At 37.0% G+C, this 5,446-nt stretch overlaps 1 protein-coding gene across 2 annotated transcripts in view; it reads right to left on the bottom strand.

The window, feature by feature from the left end:
- The window catches only part of LOC107715245 (CD82 antigen-like), a 29,191-nt gene extending 24,533 nt beyond the window's left edge, over positions 1 to 4,658 (bottom strand). For both annotated transcript variants that reach the window (XM_016521326.1, XM_016521327.1), the window contains exon 1: positions 4,479 to 4,658. The gene's annotated coding sequence lies outside the window, so the exon portion shown is untranslated. The remainder of the gene's footprint in view (positions 1 to 4,478) is intronic.
- Positions 4,659 to 5,446: the final 788 nt, after the last annotated feature.

Below are 5,446 nucleotides of genomic sequence, written 5' to 3'. Positions count from 1 at the left end.
AAAAAAACACTGAGTGAGCAAAAATTTGTGAGATAGCTAGTTATAATGGTAATTAAATAATGTTTACATATGTATAAAAGCCTACATTAAAATCTGTCATATAAATTGGTCTCTTCATTAGAAATTAGCCTACTGATTGCCACCATTGATAGACACATTTCTTTTTATAATATTAAAAATATCTGTATGACATTATATTCTGCAGTTCTTCTCTGTTGTACCGAATATCTTTTCAAATTATCATATCGAAGTTAGAAATTCAAATATTGTGACAAAATTAATTTTGTAGGGTGCCACAAGTTTGTTAAAATTTCCAAAGGGTGCCGCGACTAAAAAAGCTTGGGAAACACTGATATAGACAGTTAATTCCTCTCACGCATGCGCAGAACACACGTGTTAGTTTGCCGTCGGCTGTAGTCTGTGCGGTGTGTTCGAGCACAGCTTTTTAGCCCAACACTGCCGACGCGAGGCAACAACACCGTCGGCTTTCGTTGCCGCTAGTTCTTTGAAGTTGGCTTGGTGTGTTCCGGCCTTAAAAGGGATAGTTCACCTAAAAATGAAGTGACATAAAAAGTGTCCCACACGGCTCCGGGGGGGTTAATAAAGGCCTCCTGAAGGGAATCGATGTGTTTTTGTAAGAAAAATATCCATATTTAAAACTTAATAAACAGTAATCTCCAGCTTTTGGTAACTGTCGTATGTGCATACATGAGAGAGTGGCGTTCCAGCCGGATGACGTAGGATGTAGTGTAAGGTCCGGTGAGAATATGCTAGTCTTGCGAGAACCAAGATTTTGTTTACAGGAGTAAAAGAAGCAAAGTTTACTTTGTTTAGCAAAGGAAAACCAGTCTCCTCTTGGCTTATATCGAAATCCTCCAACATTTTTTCTTTATAAATTCTCATTTTGTACTTCTAATTCAATGACTGGTGTTTTGTTTTGCTCTCTCTTCTGTGCTTCCGCGTAAGACACTTCTCACCGGAGCTTACGCTACCGCTACTCCTAAATCATCCGCCAGAACATCGTTCTGTTGTGAACGCGCCTACGACAGTTAGTGGAAGCTATTACTTATGAAGTTTTAAATATGGATATTTTTCTTACAAAATCGCATCGATTCGCTTCAGGAGGCCTTTATTCGCCCCCCGAAACCGTGTGGGACACTTTTTATGATGGACGGATGCACTTTTTTTAAATATAATTTTTTAATATAACTCTGATTGGATTGGAAAGTCATATACACATAGAATGCCTTGAGGGTGAGTAAATCATGGGGTAATTTTCATTTTTGGGTGAACCATCCCTTTAAGGTCCAATATGGACACTTTAGGTACAAATGTGTACTTTTTGAAAAGGTACCGCCCCAGTGACAACTTTCGTACTTTTATTTCTGAGAGTGTGGTTCAGAAACCAAAAAACATTGTGTGAACACAATCCAGTGGGTGCAGGGGGAGGGAGGATCAATTGAACTCAGGTTAGGGCCTGTTAGTGCAGTTCATTTAAATAAGTGTAATAAAACTTACAATAGAAACATTTGCACAGATTAATTTTTCACAATAAAATCTATAACATGGATTTAGAGAATAGATATGGTGAATTTTTATTTCATGCCGGCTTTAAACACCTTACATAAGCCTAAAGAAACTGAAAAATTTGTTCAAATGCAGTGTGAACTAATATATGCAAGCTGAGTTACAACTGGTTTACTGGTTTGCAACAAGGAATGTTGTTGCACATTAAATCTTTTTTAGAAAGAACCCAAACCTAAATTTCCCTTATGAAAAGGAGTTGCCTATTAAATTTCTGCTGCGAACCAGTCTTGGCAAGGCAGCTCTCAAAGATAGTGGCATCCCATTTTTAGCTGGCTCCTAGAGCAGGAGTTTTCCAGCTAGGAAAAGTAAAAGAAGGGGAACATCTGTATCCTGGCCCTCTCTCTCTCTGTCTGTGGGCTCATTCCAGTCAGAGACACGTCCTGGGAGGTCTGCCAGCCCTTAACCTTTTATGGACCTAAAGCATCATCCACTGCTTAGCCCAAACTCAGTTCTGACCTATTTCCACATCTGTGCTTTCATTACAGACAGATGTCGCAGTCCTGACAGCAGACCAGTGACCCTAATAATATCCCAGAATATCTTTATTAAATATAGTATCATGGCAGAGCAACAATTTGAAGAGAATCTTGCTGAACAGGTTTCCTAAAGACAATATGTTTATAGCAACTTACCTGAATAATAACACACCCAGTTTAACGGCACACACATTTAACTCTATCGACTCCTTAAGTATTGAGATTTGTTAGGGCTACTGGTACATTCAAGACCTGCTGGGAAGTTCGTATTTATGAGTTGGGAAGTTTTAAGTCTACACAACACATTTAAGTCTACTTATACAAAAATGATGAACAAAGATGTGCATCTGTGTGTTTTTGCTTGTTATATTTTTGATCAATTTATGAACGTGTTGAATCAATATATAAACTGTAATTGTACAACACTATTGTATTTTGTAGACACAACTTAGTTTCTATTGTAAATGGGGAAAAATTATGTAATTTTAACAAATACAGATACAGATATACAGATACATTCAACTTGTTTTCTCACTGACACACCTCCAACTCGGAAACTCTGGTTTAACGAAAGTTCTGAGTTTCCCATTAAAAATTACGACTTTGTGGTAGTGTTCATGTGCATTCAACTCGTAAATTCAATATTTCCAACATGACTTGAACGCACCATATGCACATCATGTATACAACACTGGCGAAGCGCTCTTGCGTAAAGTATGTTTCTGGCTTTGCGTTCAAATGTCTGAGCCATTAAACAAGACGTGTCATTAAGTAACTGGAAAATAAATAGTTTTAACAAACTTGCTTAGCAAGATTCTCCTCTTTTTTTCATACAAACTGTTCAGACTAATGGTAGTCTGATGGTAATAGGTAATGGTAATAGTAATGGTAATAGAAAACTTACCGTAAAAGAACATTGTTTACAATAATACACTATTGCGCCCCCTGCGGCGATACTTAGAATGCACTTACGTTACGCTAAGAATTGTGGTCTGATATTTCGTACATGATGTACTTCTCAGACGCAGGCAGTGTTCCTGCAAATATTTCAGCGTGAAAGACACTCGCGATGACGGAATGTATCATTTGCACATGCTTTTGAGTCTTACAATTTTAAACATTCAAGTGCTCAATTCAGTACTTGCGACTGTGACTGTGAGACCCTTTCTTTGAGCCGCCTCACACCCAAAGCGCACGCACATTGAGACGTATCTGAGAGCGCGCGCCTTTGCGCATAAACGGCCAAATACATACAAAAATATGTCAAAGTGCCCGTCTGGATGAGTATTCATGTAAACAGTCGATTTATACTAAACATTTTCGGTATACAGGCTATTAAGTTAATGTAAACAGTTGCGAAACAAAACTTATGTGTAACAGTTTGATCCGTGCATGAGGTCTTAAAGAGACAGCAACCTAAATAAACCTGCTGCTGTCTGTCATTAATGTTTATTTATACACTGAAGACTAACCAGTGTTATTTTAAAGTTAAATAGATTATTCTGTTTCTGTGGTATTTCTGTACCTGAATATTACTGTTAAACCTACCTGAAAAACTTAAAGCACAGTTAATTTTAGTTGTATCTTTTTATTGTATTTGTCTGTGCCATTGCTTGTCATTAATCTATTCTTATTTATTACTGACTGTTTATTTGTCTTTTTTAGTTAAAATAAATTCAATTCAGAGTATCTTCCTCACAATATAAATATGAATCAACAACATTATAAATTGTAAAACACAAATACACTGGGTGACGAAACATTTAGGTTGGATGATTGTAGTTTAAAAATATGTCTAAAAAAATACCCTATATTTTGGTAAAAATACCCTATATATATATATATGTGTGTGTGTGTGTACTCTACAGACATTTTTAATTTTTACGACTTTCTATAAGATTTATATTGAATTACTCAATTCCATGACATGTTCAGGCCTCACAATGACAATTTTACAGTTCGCTGATATTTAAGTTACAGGTGTTCCAGGACCGTGAGAACATACAAAGCTAATATAATACAAAGAGACGTGACTGCCTACACTCCACGCGACTACTAGAATGCTGCTTTTTTAAACCAACAAGGCTGTCTGGCTGCTCACTGTTTTAGTGTAGACAACTTGTTGATTATCATGGGCTTCCGAGTTTCTAACCAAGCCTAAACAGTGAAAACGGTGCGAGCTGCCAGCGCCACATCAGCGAGCATTTAAAGCTATATATAAATAACAAATACACACTCCAAAATAGCACAGAACTAGTTTACTATGGTAGAAAACGCGAATAAGGTACAAAGCTCCTCAGGACCTCATTTACTAAGTTAGATTAACTTATTGGCACTAGTTCAGGCCAGCAGCGAGTTAAATCACTTTTAATACTTTCTGTACTGACATTTTAGATACAAGTGAAAATCATTTACCTCTTTTGTGTCAAGTCGCAAGGAAGATCCGTTGAGCAGCTGTCAGTAAGTTCGTTGTCGTGCTACTAGAGACTGAACAAAAAGACTAGCAGCAGCATGAGAAACCCTTTAACCCTTTACCGCCCTGCCTGGCTGAACCATAGACTGTATAAAAACAGGGCTGAAGCATAGACTGTATGACACAGGCTAACATGGTGATCATAGTTGCCGCCAAAGTCAGAGCTCTGCAGTGTTGTGCAAGTTACTTCCAAGCTGTAATACATTATAGATTACTTGTTACTGTTATTTAAAAGTAACTCCTTACCTTACAATATTACGGTCTCAGAATTGTAATACGTTACATGACTCTTGTATTACTTTTGAGTTACTTTCACCAAAATGGTAACACTTTATTTTAGGGTCTCTTAACTAGTTGCTTATTAGCATGCATATTACTAGAATATTAGCCATTTATTAGTAGTAATTAAGCACATATTAATGCCTTATTCTACATTACCTTATTCTACATCCCTAATCCTACCCAATACCTAAACTTAACAACTACCTTACTATTAATAAGCAGCAAATTAGGAATTTATTGAGGAAAAATTCGTAGTTAATAGTGAATAAGTGTTCCCTATTCTAAAGTGTTACCATACTTAACATTCTAAAATGACAAAATGTACTGCAGAGCATTTTACATCCAGTAGAGGGCGATATGGTGTAGCATAATGACTGTAGGCTATCCAGGCTACTGACAATATAGCTTATAATTGGCCAAGTGAAGGCTCAAGACAATGCAAGAAAGGATGACAGCCAGAATCACAAACGATCCAAGTCTGTTAAAAGTATGGTAGAGGTAAAGTGATTATCTGGCAATATCTGTGAATAGCTTGGGTCTATTCATATTAGACACAACAGGACTATATGTAAACTCTAATGCCATGACAAGATGCGCATACCATCTCGCGCATGTACAGTCTTCTGCC

Source organism: Sinocyclocheilus rhinocerous, unplaced genomic scaffold, assembly GCF_001515625.1.
Source record: "Sinocyclocheilus rhinocerous isolate Xijiao unplaced genomic scaffold, SAMN03320098_v1.1 scaffold659, whole genome shotgun sequence".
NCBI classification, from domain to species: Eukaryota; Metazoa; Chordata; class Actinopteri; order Cypriniformes; family Cyprinidae; genus Sinocyclocheilus; species Sinocyclocheilus rhinocerous.
The sequence above is the reverse complement of the archived record's forward strand: the minus strand, read 5'-3'. Positions and strand labels throughout refer to the sequence as shown.